The sequence below is a fragment of the Bombina bombina genome, chromosome 6, assembly GCF_027579735.1.
Source record: "Bombina bombina isolate aBomBom1 chromosome 6, aBomBom1.pri, whole genome shotgun sequence".
NCBI classification, from domain to species: domain Eukaryota; kingdom Metazoa; phylum Chordata; class Amphibia; order Anura; family Bombinatoridae; genus Bombina; species Bombina bombina.
Window position 1 is genome coordinate 890,649,550 of NC_069504.1, and position 17,500 is coordinate 890,667,049.

General features: G+C 40.9%; 1 protein-coding gene across 2 annotated transcripts in view; it reads left to right on the forward strand.

Moving 5' to 3' along the window:
• The window catches only part of ACAP1 (ArfGAP with coiled-coil, ankyrin repeat and PH domains 1), a 229,932-nt gene that overhangs the window by 104,887 nt on the left and 107,545 nt on the right, over positions 1-17,500 (forward strand). The window lies entirely within an intron of this gene.

The window sequence follows — 17,500 nt, forward strand, 5'->3', positions numbered from 1 at the left end:
CGTTTGCGTTCCACTTATAGTCTGGCCCAAAATCTTTCATTATTGAAAGTATAACCTTTTTTGCAATATAAATTTATTATTTATTTTACTACCTTTAGCTGTAAAATACTTCTGGATGCTTGGATTAACCCCTTCCTGCCCGTAGGATGTTCTTTTTACTGGGCTTTTGCGCACTTAGGACGGCATAGAACGCCCTAGCCTTTTGGTTGTCCTGAAGCGTTAGGCTCTTCCTGAATGGAATCGCAGGCTAGAGGGGGTGCCTAGCGTCATAGTACTCCCCCCTGACACAATCCCATCATTGAAATCATGCCATCGATCATTTCAATTTTTACTTATTTGTTTACATCAGAACTTTGTTACGATGTAGATAAATCCAGTCAGTAAGGGGTTAATACGTTTTTTTTTGTTTTCGGTCTACCTCTCACTTCCTTTATCTTGTTTCATGTAATTTGTTCTTTTTAAGGTAGATTTTTTTTTTTTTTTGCATCAATAATCATGATATGAAAAGCATTCACAAAAGCAGTGGGCATACCACATAGTTTAGGTGTGAACATTATTGTGTATTTATAAATTTATATATTTAGCTAATAGATGGACATATCTGTCTCGTGTAATTGGCTCACTTATGTGCATTGCTATTTCTTCAGCAAAGGATATCTAAAGAATGAAGCAAATTAGACAATAGACGTAAATTGGAATGTTTATCGTGAAAGAAACAATGTTGGGTTTAGTGTGCCTTTAATACACTTCCAATATGAAGATACATTATCATGAAATTTATCATTTGCGTTTACTGTCCCTTTTTAAGAATGTGTCCACTAGTAGAGATGCATGTCCCTAGGGCATTTCCTGTTAGTATGAAAACTATTTTAAAAGCTTTAACTTTACCCTTTTCCATGCAAAAATATTTAACATGTTTATATAATTCTTTTTTTATGTGGCTATGTGTAAAAAGTGTAATGTGCTTTTTTATGTGGATATGTGTAATAAGTGTAATGCGCTTTTTTATGTGGCTATGTGTAATAAGTGTAATGTGCTTTTTTATGTGGCTATGTGTAATAAGTGTAATATGCTTTTTTATGTGGATATGTATAATAAGTATAATATGCTTTTTATGTGGCTATGTGTAATAAGTGTAATATGCTTTTTATGTGGCTATGTGTAATAAGTGTAATATGCTTTTTTATGTGGATATGTGTAATAAGTGTCATCTGATTTTTTATGTGGCTATGTGTAATAAGTGTAATATGCTTTTTTTATGTGGCTATGTGTAATAAGTATAATATGCTTTTTTTATGTGGCTATGTGTAATAAGTATAATATGCTTTTTATGTGGCTATGTGTAATAAGTGTAATGCGCTTTTTATGTGGCTATGTGTAATAAGTGTAATGTGCTTTTTTTATGTGGCTATGTGTAATAAGTGTAATATGCTTTTTATGTGGCTATGTGTAATAAGTGTAATGCGCTTTTTTATGTGGATATGTGTAATAAGTGTAATGCGCTTTTCTCCAACATTGGTGTGTCCGGTCCACGGCGTCATCCATTACTTGTGGGAAATATTCTCCCCCACAGGGAAAGGCAAGGAGAGCACACAGCAAGAGCTGTCCATATAGCTCCCCCTCTGGCTCCGCCCCCCAGTCATTCTCCTTGCCGCTCTGAACAAGTAGCATCTACCACGGGGATGGCGAGGAGTTTGTGGTGTTAGTTGTAGTTTTTTTTTATTCTTCTATCAAGAGTTTGTTATTTTAAAATAGTGCTGGCTTGTACTATTTACTCTATAACAGAAAAGTGATGAAGATTTCTGTTTAAGAGGGCTATGATTTTAGCAGACAGTAACTAAAATCCATTACTGTTATCACGCAGGACTGTTGAAACAAGAGAACTTCAGTTGGGGGTAACAGTTTGCAGACTCATCTGCTTCAGGTATGACTGCTCTCCTTCTAACAACACAGGCTAATGCTAGATGACAGTCATATTTCCCCTCAGGGGAAAAGGTAAGCCATTTTTCTTTCACCTCAGCAAAAAAGATAACAGGCTTCCCCTTTTTGTTTTTTATGCTGGTAGACACTGTTATGGGCAAAATCGATTGGTTTTTATTACAATATGATACCATTTGAAATATTTTATAAGCTCACATACACTGGGGAACGTTTTTTATTGATCTGGCTTGTTTTAGACACCTAAATCTAGTCAGGAAGGCCCCTTCACTCTAGTGTGCTGAGGGAGGAAGCCTCATTTTGGTGCTTCAGCTGCACAGTTGATTTACAAGGCAATGCATGCAGATTCATGTGAGAGGGTCCTGTGGTTCAGAAAGTGACTCCAAAAGGCTTTTTTCTGTGGATGGTGACCCTTAAGGAAGGTAAAAACCTGCAGCAAGGCTGTAGCAGGGATTGTGGTGTATAAAAACGGTTAAATCCAACAATTAGCTCCGGTTTGCTTGTTTTAAGAGCTAGAGTCTCCATATTTGCTGTGCAATACTTTCTAAGCATTAAGACACATTTCAGAAAAATCGGATATTGCCTTCATAGTTTTTTGAACATTCAGAAATAAAGGTGTCATTTTATTATTTAAAGAGACAGTAACGTTTTTGTTTAAAATCGTTTTTATTGCATTGTTGGCCTGCCTAAATCTGTTAAACATGTCTGTTCCATCAGATAACCTATGTTCTGTGTGTATAGAGACAAATGTGGTTCCCCCTTCGAGTGTTTGTGATAATTGCGCCATAGCGTCCAAACAAAATCAGGACAGCTCTGTTATTTTTCATAATGTTGCCCAAGATGATTTATCTAATGAAGGTAGTGGGGATAGCTCTACATCCTCTCCTTCTGTGTCTATACCAGCTTTGCCCGCGCAGGCGACACCTAGCGCGCCAGTGCTTATTTCTATGCAACAATTATCAGCAGTAGTGGATAATTCTATAGCAAATCTTTTATCCAAACTGCCAGCTTTTCAGAGAAAGCGTGATTGTTCAGTTTTAAATACAGATAAAAAGGATGAACAATCAGACGCTGACGATGCCTTATCTATTTTACCCTCGCATCAATCGGAATTGGCTGTAAGGGAAGGGCTGTCTGAGGGTGAAATTTCAGATTCAGGAAAAATTTCTCAACAGGCAGAACCTGATCTAGTGGCATTTAAGTTTAAACTACAACATCTCCGCGCTTTGTTTAAGGAGGTATTAGCTACTCTGGATGACTGTGATTCCATGGTAGTACCAGAGAAGTTGTGCAAATTGGACAAATTTTTAGAGGTCCCAGTGCACGATGACGCTTTTCCAATACCTAAGAGGGTAGCGAACATAGTGGAAAAGGAGTGGGAGAAGCCAGGTGTACCCTTTGCCCCACCTCCTATATTTGAAAAAATGTTTCCCATAGTAGACCCTAGAAGGGACGCATGGCAAACGGTCCCGAAGGTTGAGGGAGCTGTTTCAACACCCCAGAGACAGAACTTTTTTTCATTTTCTGCGATGAGATATTTTTAGTGAAATTTTTTCTGCAGGTAATTTTTAAAATAAAATAAAATTGTAAATTTGTCAGTTACACTAAAGCACCAGATCAATTGCAATGTGTTGGTTAACTGGAGAATAAAGCAATATTTAAAGTTGTATAATCTAGTGCAGTAGTTGAAAATCGCATTGCAAATTAGCTGCAGACAAAAAAAGTAATTGTAAAATGTCTCTTGAATTAATTTGTTTCCTTTTCTCTTAGTCTAACATAGAAATGTAGTAATTAAAAAGGTGCATTGCTAATACGAACATCTTACATTCAGAGGAAAACAGCTTTGCAGACTGTGAAAAACTAGGAAACTAGCTTGCAAAAATCTCAGAGCCAGACAACAATCAATGCACTGCTGCTTTGCAGCACTAATGCATATTTGACTGTTGTCTTCAAACAGCACTTTGCTCTGGGTGCACTGTGTTAAGGAAAACATATACAATGCAGCCAGAGAACAGCTCTGTTTAAAATGAACAGCGTAATGTGGAGCAGCACTAAAAAGTTAAAGTGCTAACAGTTCCTGTTCTTTCTGCAGACATGCTGCATTTTCTGCGATTACATCTCAGATCACTCTATGTTCTGCCTTGGGGTTCAACACTAGCGAAGCGCACAACTATTCCTATAGAGGACAGCTGCGCTTTCAAAGATCCTATGGATAAAAAATTGGAAGGATTGCTTAAAAAGATTTTTGTTCAGCAAGGGTTCATCCTTCAACCAACTACGTGTGTTATTACTGTCACTTCAGCGGCGTCCTTTTGGTTCGAAGAACTAGAAAGGTCGCTCCAGAAAGAGACTTCCTATGAAGAAGTCATGGACAGAATTCACGCATTAAAGTTAGCTAATTCCTTTATATTGGATGCCGCCTTTCAAATAACGAAATTGGCGGCGAAAAACTCAGGTTTTGCTATAGTAGCGCGGAGGGCGCTTTGGCTAAAATCCTGGTCGGCAGATGTGTCGTCCAAGACTAAGTTTTCTCCAACATAGGTGTGTCCGGTCCACGGCGTCATCCTTACTTGTGGGATATTCTCTTCCCCAACAGGAAATGGCAAAGAGCCCAGCAAAGCTGGTCACATGATCCCTCCTAGGCTCCGCCTACCCCAGTCATTCTCTTTGCCGTTGTACAGGCAACATCTCCACGGAGATGGCTTAGAGTTTTTTAGTGTTTAACTGTAGTTTTTATTATTCAATCAAGAGTTTGTTATTTTAAAATAGTGCTGGTATGTACTATTTACTCTGAAACAGAAAAGAGATGAAGATTTCTGTTTGTATGAGGAAAATGATTTTAGCAACCGTTACTAAAATCCATGGCTGTTCCACACAGGACTGTTGAGAGGAATTAACTTCAGTTGGGGGAACAGTGAGCAGTCTTTTGCTGCTTGAGGTATGACACATTCTAACAAGACGATGTAATGCTGGAAGCTGTCATTTTCCCTATGGGATCCGGTAAGCCATGTTTATTCAGAAAGTAAATAAGGGCTTCACAAGGGCTTATTAAGACTGTAGACTTTTTCTGGGCTAAATCGATTCATATATTACACATATTTAGCCTTGAGGAATCATTTAATCTGGGTATTTTGATAAAATAATATCGGCAGGCACTGTTTTAGACACCTTATTCTTTAGGGGCTTTCCCTAATCATAGGCAGAGCCTCATTTTCGCGCCGGTATTGCGCACTTGTTTTTGAGAGGCATGACATGCAGTCGCATGTGTGAGGAGCTCTGATACATAGAAAAGACTTTTTGAAGGCGTCATTTGGTATCGTATTCCCCTTTGGGCTTGGTTGGGTCTCAGCAAAGCAGATACCAGGGACTGTAAAGGGGTTAAAGTTAAAAACGGCTCCGGTTCCGTTATTTTAAGGCTTTAAGACACTGTGGTGAAATTTTGGTGAATTTTGAACAATTCCTTCATACTTTTTCGCAATTGCAGTAATAAAGTGTGTTCAGTTTAAAATTTAAAGTGACAGTAACGGTTTTATTTTAAAACGTTTTTTGTACTTTGTTATCAAGTTTATGCCTGTTTAACATGTCTGAACTACCAGATAGACTGTGTTCTGAATGTGGGGAAGCCAGGGTTCCTTCTCATTTAAATAAATGTGATTTATGTGACACTGAAAATGATGCCCAAGATGATTCCTCAAGTGAGGGGAGTAAGCATGGTACTGCATCATTCCCTCCTTCGTCTACACGAGTCTTGCCCACTCAGGAGGCCCCTAGTACATCTAGCGCGCCAATACTCCTTACTATGCAACAATTAACGGCTGTAATGGATAATTCTATCAAAAACATTTTAGCCAAAATGCCCACTTATCAGCGTAAGCGCGACTGCTCTGTTTTAGATACTGAAGAGCATGAGGACGCTGATGATAATGGTTCTGAAATGCCCCTACACCAGTCTGAGGGGGCCAGGGAGGTTTTGTCTGAGGGAGAAATTTCAGATTCAGGGAAAATTTCTCAACAAGCTTAACCCGATGTGATTACATTTAAATTTAAGTTGGAACATCTCCGCGCTCTGCTTAAGGAGGTATTATCCACTCTGGATGATTGTGAGAATTTGATCATCCCAGAGAAACTATGTAAAATGGACAAGTTCCTAGAGGTCCCGGGGCTCCCAGAAGCTTTTCCTATACCCAAGCGGGTGGCGGACATTGTAAATAAAGAATGGGAAAGGCCCGGTATACCTTTCGTCCCTCCCCCCATATTTAAAAAATTGTTTCCTATGGTCGACCCCAGAAAGGACTTATGGCAGACAGTCCCCAAGGTCGAGGGAGCGGTTTCTACTTTAAACAAACGCACCACTATACCCATAGAAGATAGTTGTGCTTTCAAAGATCCTATGGATAAAAAATTAGAAGGTTTGCTTAAAAAGATGTTTGTTCAGCAAGGTTACCTTCTACAACCAATTTCATGCATTGTCCCTGTCACTACAGCCGCGTGTTTCTGGTTCGATGAACTAGTTAAGGCGATCGATAGTGATTCTCCTCCTTATGAGGAGATTATGGACAGAATCCGTGCTCTCAAATTGGCTAATTCTTTCACCCTAGATGCCACTTTGCAATTGGCTAGGTTAGCGGCGAAAAATTCTGGGTTTGCTATTGTGGCGCGCAGAGCGCTTTGGTTGAAATCTTGGTCAGCGGATGCGTCTTCCAAGAACAAACTACTTAACATTCCTTTCAAGGGGAAAACGCTGTTTGGCCCTGACTTGAAAGAGATTATCTCTGATATCACTGGGGGTAAGGGCCACGCCCTTCCTCAGGATAGGTCTTTCAAGGCCAAAAATAAACCTAATTTTCGTCCCTTTCGTAGAAACGGACCAGCCCCAAGTGCTACGTCCTCTAAACAAGAGGGTAATACTTCTCAAGCCAAGCCAGCCTGGAGACCAATGCAAGGCTGGAACAAGGGAAAGCAGGCCAAGAAACCTGCTACTGCTACCAAGACAACATGAAATGTTGGCCCCCGATCCGGGACCGGATCTGGTGGGGGGCAGACTCTCTCTCTTCGCTCAGGCTTGGGCAAGAGATGTTCTGGATCCTTGGGCACTAGAAATAGTCTCCCAAGGTTATCTTCTGGAATTCAAGGGACTTCCCCCAAGGGGGAAGTTCCACAGGTCTCAATTGTCTTCAGACCACATAAAAAGACAGGCATTCTTACATTGTGTAGAAGACCTGCTAAAAATGGGAGTAATTCATCCTGTTCCATTAGGAGAACAAGGGATGGGGTTCTACTCCAATCTGTTCATAGTTCCCAAAAAAGAGGGAACGTTCAGACCAATCTTAGATCTCAAGATCTTAAACAAGTTTCTCAAGGTTCCATCGTTCAAGATGGAAACCATTCGAACAATTCTTCCTTCCATCCAGGAAGGTCAATTCATGACCACGGTGGATTTAAAGGATGCGTATCTACATATTCCTATCCACAAGGAACATCATCGGTTCCTAAGGTTCGCATTCCTGGACAAGCATTACCAGTTCGTGGCGCTTCCTTTCGGATTAGCCACTGCTCCAAGGATTTTCACAAAGGTACTAGGGTCCCTTCTAGCGGTGCTAAGACCAAGGGGCATTGCAGTAGTACCTTACTTGGACGACATTCTGATTCAAGCGTCGTCCCTTCCTCAAGCAAAGGCTCACACGGACATAGTCCTGACCTTTCTCAGATCTCACGGATGGAAAGTGAACGTGGAAAAGAGTTCTCTATCTCCGTCGACAAGGGTTCCCTTCTTGGGAACAATAATAGACTCCTTAGAAATGAGGATTTTTCTGACAGAGGCCAGAAAATCAAAACTTCTAAACTCTTGTCGGACACTTCTTTCCGTTCCTCTTCCTTCCATAGCGCAGTGCATGGAAGTAATAGGTTTGATGGTAGCGGCAATGGACATAGTTCCTTTTGCGCGCATTCATCTAAGACCATTACAACTGTGCATGCTCAGTCAGTGGAATGGGGACTATACAGACTTGTCTCCGAAGATACAAGTAAATCAGAGGACCAGAGACTCACTCCGCTGGTGGCTGTCCCTGGACAACCTGTCACAAGGGATGACCTTCCGCAGACCAGAGTGGGTCATTGTCACGACCGACGCCAGTCTGATGGGCTGGGGCGCGGTCTGGGGATCCCTGAAAGCTCAGGGTCTTTGGTCTCGGGAAGAATCTCTTCTACCGATAAATATTCTGGAACTGAGAGCGATATTCAATGCTCTCAAGGCTTGGCCTCAGCTAGCGAAGGCCAAGTTCATACGGTTTCAATCAGACAACATGACGACTGTTGCGTACATCAACCATCAGGGGGGAACAAGGAGTTCCCTGGCGATGGAAGAAGTGACCAAAATCATTCAGTGGGCGGAGACTCGCTCCTGCCACCTGTCTGCAATCCACATCCCAGGAGTGGAAAATTGGGAAGCGGATTTTCTGAGTCGTCAGACATTGCATCCGGGGGAGTGGGAACTCCATCCGGAAATCTTTGCCCAAATCACTCAACTGTGGGGCATTCCAGACATGGATCTGATGGCCTCTCGTCAGAACTTCAAGGTTCCCTGCTACGGGTCCAGATCCAGGGATCCCAAGGCGACTCTAGTAGATGCACTAGTAGCACCTTGGACCTTCCAACTAGCTTATGTATTCCCGCCGTTTCCTCTCATCCCCAGGCTGGTAGCCAGGATCCATCAGGAGAGGGCGTCGGTGATCTTGATAGCTCCTGCGTGGCCACGCAGGACTTGGTATGCAGATCTGGTGAATATGTCATCGGCTCCACCATGGAGGCTACCTTTGAGACGAGACCTTCTTGTTCAAGGTCCGTTCGTACATCCGAATCTGGTCTCACTCCAGCTGACTGCTTGGAGATTGAACGCTTGATTTTATCAAAACGAGGGTTCTCAGATTCTGTTATTGATACTCTTGTTCAGGCCAGAAAGCCTGTAACTAGAAAAATTTACCACAAAATATGGAAAAAATATATCTGTTGGTGTGAATCTAAAGGATTCCCCTGGGACAAGGTAAAGATTCCTAAGATTCTATCTTTTCTCCAAGAAGGATTGGAGAAAGGGTTATCTGCAAGTTCCTTGAAGGGACAGATTTCTGCCTTGTCTGTGTTACTTCACAAAAAGCTGGCAGCTGTGCCAGATGTTCAAGCCTTTGTTCAGGCTCTGGTTAGAATCAAGCCTGTTTACAAACCTTTGACTCCTCCTTGGAGTCTCAACTTAGTTCTTTCAGTTCTTCAGGGGGTTCCGTTTGAACCCTTACATTCCGTTGATATTAAGTTATTATCTTGGAAAGTTTTGTTTTTGGTTGCAATTTCTTCTGCTAGAAGAGTTTCAGAATTATCTGCTCTGCAGTGTTCTCCTCCTTATCTGGTGTTCCATGCAGATAAGGTGGTTTTACGTACTAAACCTGGTTTTCTTCCGAAAGTTGTTTCTAACAAAAACATTAACCAGGAGATAGTCGTGCCTTCTTTGTGTCCGAAACCTGTTTCGAAGAAGGAGCGTTTGTTGCACAATTTGGATGTTGTTCGCGCTCTAAAATTCTATTTAGATGCTACAAAGGATTTTAGACAAACATCTTCCTTGTTTGTTGTTTATTCTGGTAAAAGGAGAGGTCAAAAAGCAACTTCTACCTCTCTCTCTTTTTGGATTAAAAGCATCATCAGATTGGCTTACGAGACTGCCGGACGGCAGCCTCCTGAAAGAATCACAGCTCATTCCACTAGGGCTGTGGCTTCCACATGGGCCTTCAAGAACGAGGCTTCTGTTGATCAGATATGTAGGGCAGCGACTTGGTCTTCACTGCACACTTTTACCAAATTTTACAAGTTTGATACTTTTGCTTCTTCTGAGGCTGTTTTTGGGAGAAAGGTTTTGCAAGCCGTGGTGCCTTCCATTTAGGTGACCTGATTTGCTCCCTCCCTTCATCCGTGTCCTAAAGCTTTGGTATTGGTTCCCACAAGTAAGGATGACGCCGTGGACCGGACACACCTATGTTGGAGAAAACAGAATTTATGTTTACCTGATAAATTACTTTCTCCAACGGTGTGTCCGGTCCACGGCCCGCCCTGGTTTTTTAATCAGGTCTGATAATTTATTTTCTTTAACTACAGTCACCACGGTATCATATGGTTTCTCCTATGCAAATATTCCTCCTTAACGTCGGTCGAATGACTGGGGTAGGCGGAGCCTAGGAGGGATCATGTGACCAGCTTTGCTGGGCTCTTTGCCATTTCCTGTTGGGGAAGAGAATATCCCACAAGTAAGGATGACGCCGTGGACCGGACACACCGTTGGAGAAAGTAATTTATCAGGTAAACATAAATTCTGTTACTGAATATTCCTTTCAAGGGTAAGACCCTTTTTGGGCCGGAATTGAAGGAAATTATTTCAGACATCACTGGGGGTAAGGGCCATGCCCTCCCACAGGATAGGCCTTTTAAGGCTAAGAACAAGTCTAATTTTCGTTCCTTTCGCAATTTCAGGAACGGACCGGCTAATAACTCCACTGCCGCTAGACAAGAAGGTAACGCGGCCCAGCCCAAACCCGCTTGGAAGCCCATGCAAGGCTGGAACAAGGGTAAACAAACCAAGAAACCTGCTGCTGCTACCAAGACAGCATGAAGGGGTAGCCCCGGATCCGGGACCGGATCTGGTAGGGGGCAGACTATCTCTCTTCACTCAGGCTTGGGCAAGAGATGTTCTGGATCCCTGGGCACTAGAGATAGTTTCCAAGGGATACCTGTTAGAATTCAAGGGACTTCCTCCAAAGGGAAGGTTCCACCTGTCTCACTTATCTTCAGACCAGATAAAGAAACAGGCATTCTTACATTGTGTAAGAGACCTATCAAAGATGGGAGTGATAAACCCAGTCCCCTCCGGGGAACAAGGTCTAGGTTTTTACTCAAACCTGTTTGTGGTTCCCAAAAAAGAGGGAACTTTCAGGCCAATTCTGGATTTAAAGATATTAAACAAGTTCCTCAGAGTTCCATCCTTCAAGATGGAAACCATTCGGACAATCTTACCGACAATCCAGCAGGGTCAATTTTTGACTACCGTGGATCTAAAGGATGCGTATCTGCATATCCCAATCCACAAATCTCATCATCAGTTCCTGAGGTTCGCCTTTCTGGACAAACATTACCAGTTTGTGGCTCTTCCATTCGGTTTAGCCACCGCTCCCAGAATTTTCACAAAGGTGCTAGGGTCCCTTCTAGCGGTCCTAAGGCCGAGGGGCATCGCTGTAGCACCTTATCTAGACGACATCTTAATCCAAGCGTCGTCCCTTTCCAAAGCGAGGGCTCATACAGACATTGTGTTGGCCTTTCTCAGATCTCATGGGTGGAAGGTGAACATAGAAAAAAGTTCACTGTCACCGTCCACAAGGGTTCCTTTTCTGGGAACAATAATAGATTCTGTGGAAATGAAGATCTTTCTCACAGAAGTCAGAAAGGCAAAGCTTCTAAAAGCTTGTCGAGTTCTTCATTCTATTCCTCAACCCTCCATAGCTCAATGCATGGAAGTAATAGGACTAATGGTCGCAGCAATGGATGTGGTTCCTTTTGCTCGAATTCATCTAAGACCATTACAGCTATGCATGCTCAATCAGTGGAATGGGGACTATACAGACTTGTCTCCCCAAATTCAAGTAGACCAGGTAACCAGGGACTCACTTCTCTGGTGGTTGACCCAGGATCACCTGTCTCAGGGAATGAGTTTCCGCAGACCGGAGTGGGTCATCGTCACGACCGACGCCAGCCTCTTGGGGTGGGGCGCGGTCTGGGACTCCCTGAAAGCTCAGGGCCTATGGTCGCGGGAAGAGTCGCTTCTCCCGATAAACATTTTGGAACTAAGAGCTATATTCAATGCGCTCCTGGCTTGGCCTCAGCTAGCGGAAGCCAGGTTCATAAGATTTCAGTCGGACAACATAACGACTGTTGCGTACATCAATCATCAGGGGGGAACAAAGAGTTCCCTAGCGATGAAGGAAGTAACCAAGATCATCCAATGGGCAGAGAATCACTCCTGCCATCTATCTGCTATTCACATCCCAGGAGTAGACAACTGGGAGGCGGACTATTTGAGTCGTCAGACTTTCCATCCGGGGGAGTGGGAACTCCATCCGGAGGTCTTTGCTCAGTTAACCCAATTATGGGGCATTCCAGACATGGATCTAATGGCGTCCCGTCAGAACTTCAAGATTCCTTGCTACGGGTCCAGATCCAGGGATCCCAAGGCGACTCTCTAGTGGATGCATTAGTGGCGCCTTGGTCGTTCAACCTAGCATATGTGTTTCCACCGTTTCCTCTCCTTCCCAGGCTCATAGCCAGGATCAAACAGGAGAAGGCCTCGTGATTCTGATAGCTCCTGCGTGGCCACGCAGGACTTGGTATGCAGACCTGGTGAATATGTCATCGGCTCCACCATGGAAGCTACCTTTGAGACAGGATCTTCTAGTACAAGGTCCATTCGAACATCTAAATCTAGTTTCTCTGCAGCTGACTGCTTGGAAATTGAACGCTTGATTTTATCCAAGCGTGGGTTTTCAAATTCTGTGATAGATACTCTGGTCCAAGCCAGAAAACCTGTGACTAGAAAGATTTACCATAAAATATGGAAAAGATATATCTGTTGGTGTGAATCCAAAGGATTCTCCTGGAGTAAGATTAAAATTCCAAAGATTCTCTCCTTTCTCCAAGAAGGTTTGGATAAAGGATTGTCAGCTAGTTCTCTAAAAGGACAGATTTCTGCATTATCCGTCTTGTTGCACAAACGACTGGCAGCTTTGCCAGATGTACAAGCTTTTGTTCAGGCTTTGGTTAGAATCAAGCCTGTTTACAGACCCATGACTCCTCCTTGGAGTCTAAATTTAGTTCTTTCAGTTCTTCAAGGGGTTCCGTTTGAACCTTTACATTCCATAGATATTAAGTTATTATCTTGGAAAGTTCTGTTTTTGGTTGCTATTTCTTCTGCTAGAAGAGTTTCTGAATTATCTGCTTTGCAGTGTAATCCACCATATCTGGTTTTTCATTCAGATAAGGTTGTTTTGCGTACTAAGCCTGGTTTTCTTCCAAAAGTTGTTTCCAACAAGAACATCAACCAGGAAATAGTTGTTCCTTCTTTGTGTCCGAATCCAGTTTCAAAGAAGGAACGTTTATTACACAATTTAGATGTTGTTCGTGCTTTAAAGTTCTATTTAGAAGCAACAAAAGATTTTAGACAAACCTCATCTTTGTTTGTCGTTTACTCTGGTAAGAGGAGAGGTCAAAAAGCTACTACTACCTCTCTCTTTCTGGCTGAAAAGCATTATCCGCTTGGCTTATGAGACTGCCGGACGGCAGCCTCCTGACCGTATCACAGCTCACTCTACTAGGGCTGTGGCTTCCACATGGGCCTACAAGAACGAGGCTTCTGTTGACCAGATATGTAAGGCAGCGACTTGGTCTTCTCTGCACACTTTTGCCAAATTCTACAAATTTGATACTTTTGCTTCTTCGGAGGCTATTTTTGGGAGAAAGGTTTTGCAAGCCGTGGTGCCTTCCGTTTAGGTAACCTGATTTGCTCCCTCCCTTCATCCGTGTCCTAAAGATTTGGTATTGGTTCCCACAAGTAATGGATGACGCCGTGGACCGGACACACCAATGTTGGAGAAAACAGAATTTATGCTTACCTGATAAATTACTTTCTCCAACTGTGTGTCCGGTCCACGGCCCGCCCTGGTTTTTTAATCAGGTTGAAAAAATTTTCTTTATACACTACAGTCACCACGGCACCCTATAGTTTCTCCTTTTTCTCCTAACCGTCGGTCGAATGACTGGGGGGCGGAGCCAGAGGGGGAGCTATATGGACAGCTCTTGCTGTGTGCTCTCCTTGCCTTTCCCTGTGGGGGAGAATATTTCCCACAAGTAATGGATGACGCCGTGGACCGGACACACCGTTGGAGAAAGTAATTTATCAGGTAAGCATAAATTCTGTTTTTTATGTGGCTATGTGTAATAAGTATAATTTGCTTTTTATGTGGCTATGTGTAATAAGTGTAATATGCTTTTTTATGTGGCTATGTGTAATAAGTGTAATATGCTTTTTTATGTGGCTATGTGTAATAAGTGTAATATGCTTTTTTATGTGGCTATGTGTAATAAGTGTAATATGCTTTTTATGTGGCTATGTGTAATAAGTGTAATATGCTTTTTATGTGGCTATGTGTAATAAGTGTAATATGCTTTTTTATGTGGCTATGTGTAATAAGTGTAATATGCTTTTTATGTGGCTATGTGAAATAAGTGTAATATGCTTTTTTTATGTGGATATGTGTAATAAGTGTCATCTGATTTTTTATGTGGCTATGTGTAATAAGTGTAATATGCTTTTTTATGTGGCTATGTGTAATAAGTATAATATGCTTTTTATGTGGCTATGTGTAATAAGTGTAATATGCTTTTTATGTGGCTATGTGTAATAAGTGCAATGCGCTTTTTTATGTGGATATGTGTAATAAGTGTAATGCACTTTTTTATGTGGCTATGTGTAATAAGTATAATATGCTTTTTATGTGGCTATGTGTAATAAGTGTAATATGCTTTTTTATGTGGCTATGTGTAATAAGTGTAATATGCTTTTTTATGTGGCTATGTGTAATAAGTGTAATATGCTTTTTATGTGGCTATGTGTAATAAGTGTAATATGTTTTTTTCTGTGGATGTGTGTAATAAGTGTAATATGCTTTTTTTATGTGGCTATGTGTAATAAGTGTAATATGCTTTTTATGTGGCTATGTGTAATAAGTGTAATGCGCTTTTTATGTGGCTATGTGTAATAAGTGTAATATGCTTTTTATGTGGCTATGTGTAATAAGTGTAATGTGCTTTTTTATGTAGCTATGTGTAATAAGTGTAATGTGCTTTTTTATGTGGCTATGTGTAATAAGTGTAATATGCTTTTTTATGTGGCTATGTGTAATAAGTGTAATATGCTTTTTTATGTGGCTATGTGTAATAAGTGTAATATGCTTTTTATGTGGCTATGTGTAATAAGTGTAATGTGCTTTTTTATGTAGCTATGTGTAATAAGTGTAATATGCTTTTTTATGTAGCTATGTGTAATAAGTGTAATATGCTTTTTTATGTGGCTATGTGTAATAAGTGTAATATGCTTTTTTATGTGGATATGTGTAATAAGTGTAATGCGCTTTTTATGTGGATATGTGTAATAAGTGTAATGCGCTTTTTTTATGTGGATAATATGTGGATAATGTTTTTTTGAACATGGAACACATTTTGCTATACTACAGTGTTTAGCTTCACATATATTTGTGCATGAATAAAAAATAATCTGAAGGTAAAATATTGTGATTAATATCTACAGCTTGGTCGTGAATATTCATTGTTTATGCAGATGTTTTAACACCATTGCTAGCAATACTCTCAGTGGTTTCCCATGGGTCCTGGTTGTTTGGACAAATTGACCCCCCCCATTCCAAGAAAATTGTATAGTAGCTTTTTTTTTATCAATTTCAAAACTATTCAAATCAGTAAGTGAAACCACCAGATAAACTTGTAAAAAAAAATAATAAAAAAATGATATAACAGCAATATCTAGTTAAACACACAAAAACAAAGAGAAAACTACAATATGGTAGATTTCAAACACCTTCACAAAAAAAATGTACATGGAAAATAAAAAAATGACCGATTAATAATGGCTGCCCTTTTACATTATCACATGTGCATATTGGAGCACATCAGTGCTGACTCTATAACTGGACTAATATGGTACCCAGGCAGCATATGAAAGGGGCGGCATATTTTGGGTAATAGTTTTTTTTGTCATATGGGATCGATAAGCACATCCTTATGTCAAATATCAATCTGATGAACTTTAGTCTTTGAGACAACTGACTCTAATTGGTTTTAAACTCGATGGGGGAGGAGTGTTGTGGGCTTCATTTGATTCTTGGACCCAGGCAGCACAATGTCTTGAGTTGACTCAGGGGCACGGCCCATTAAGGGCTTGATTTATCAAGCGTCTGCGGATAGGGGCGTACATATGTGCCCCTGTCCGCTGCAGATCGCCCCGTTATTCAGCATTGCAAAAGAGCCCTATTTTGCTCACTTGTGCAACACCGCCCCTGCCCTCGCACAGCCAATCACACGTGGGCAGCAGCTGTCAAGGAGATTGAAATTCTCCACCTAAGAGGTAGAGAAGAGTTAGGGATAAATACTGACTGCAGGTTCTCTTGAGAGATGTTTGCTAACAGTTGGAAGATCTGTAATGTTGCTAATGATGACCTGTGCTGCAGGACACAATGCTAATGTTAGCTATTCCTTTGCTCGTTTAAAGGGACAGTCTATTGCCATAATAAAATGTTGCCTTTAATTATTTCCAAAATGATGTTATAAAAAAATCAATGGTTTATAACTGTTTTAAAGTCACATAGCAGGCACGCTCCCCTTCTGTACCTAAGCAGTTGATGGCTGATAGCTATGTATAAATAAAAAAAAATACCTGAAAACCTAACAGAACCAAATGTATCCAATACTTTTAGGGTTTTTATTTTACATGGATGTTCACAGTTTTTCAGTAGCAAATGATTCCTGTCCTAAGTGAAAGTAAAACATTGACAACTAATGTATTCAGTAATATAATTTCATGACCCGTGTGCACTTTCATATTGTTTTGACTAATATTGTAAAAAACATTTTTTAAATAAAAACAATCTTCAAAACACTTAAGGGACCATTATAGCGGAAAAATGACATGTCCTATTTATTAGAGCATGTTATTTTAACACTAGCGACCCTGCATTGCTATGGGTTTAACCCCTACAAAAGGGTAAAAATACATAGTTTAAGTTCCATTTGGGTGCCACACAGCACTGCTGTTGCTGAGCAGAAACTGATAGTCAACCAATGAACAGCAGTAGCGGCACAGCTGGGTAGTGCAACTACTGCTCCTGATTGGGACATCAGCTGTGTCTGTTTGGGACCAGCAGTGCTCTGCAACTCCCGAGCAGTCCTTTATCTTAACATTCTGATCTTGCTATTTATGGAACATATACAGGTTGTATACTTTAAAAGTGTATCCTGTTTATTAACAAAAACTATAAATAAACAAAAAAAAAATGTTGTGCTAACAGATAAGATTGTTGATTTTGAAAAAGTAAAACAAATGCTGAAATCAGCTGCTAGAAAACTGTTTAGTGGTGGACTGGAACTCAAATTAAAACATAGAAAAATAGATGTTTGACCAGGAGGCTTCAACAAATATGTAGATATTTTCTTCTAACGATTAAGTTTAGAATTAATCATAGGATAAACTTACGCTTATCACGGGGCATTCTTTAATTACCTTACAGTATTGACATTGCCTTTTTTATTTTTTAATGTGACAAATCAGGTTTTACATAGGAAAAATATAAACGAGTAAAACTGGTTTTATATTTGAGATTTACTCAATCTGATTTTTCATTTTCATTTTTATATTTTTATTTTACGGATCCATAATGTGATCTGGAGAACAGATCTCAAACATTGTGTCAGA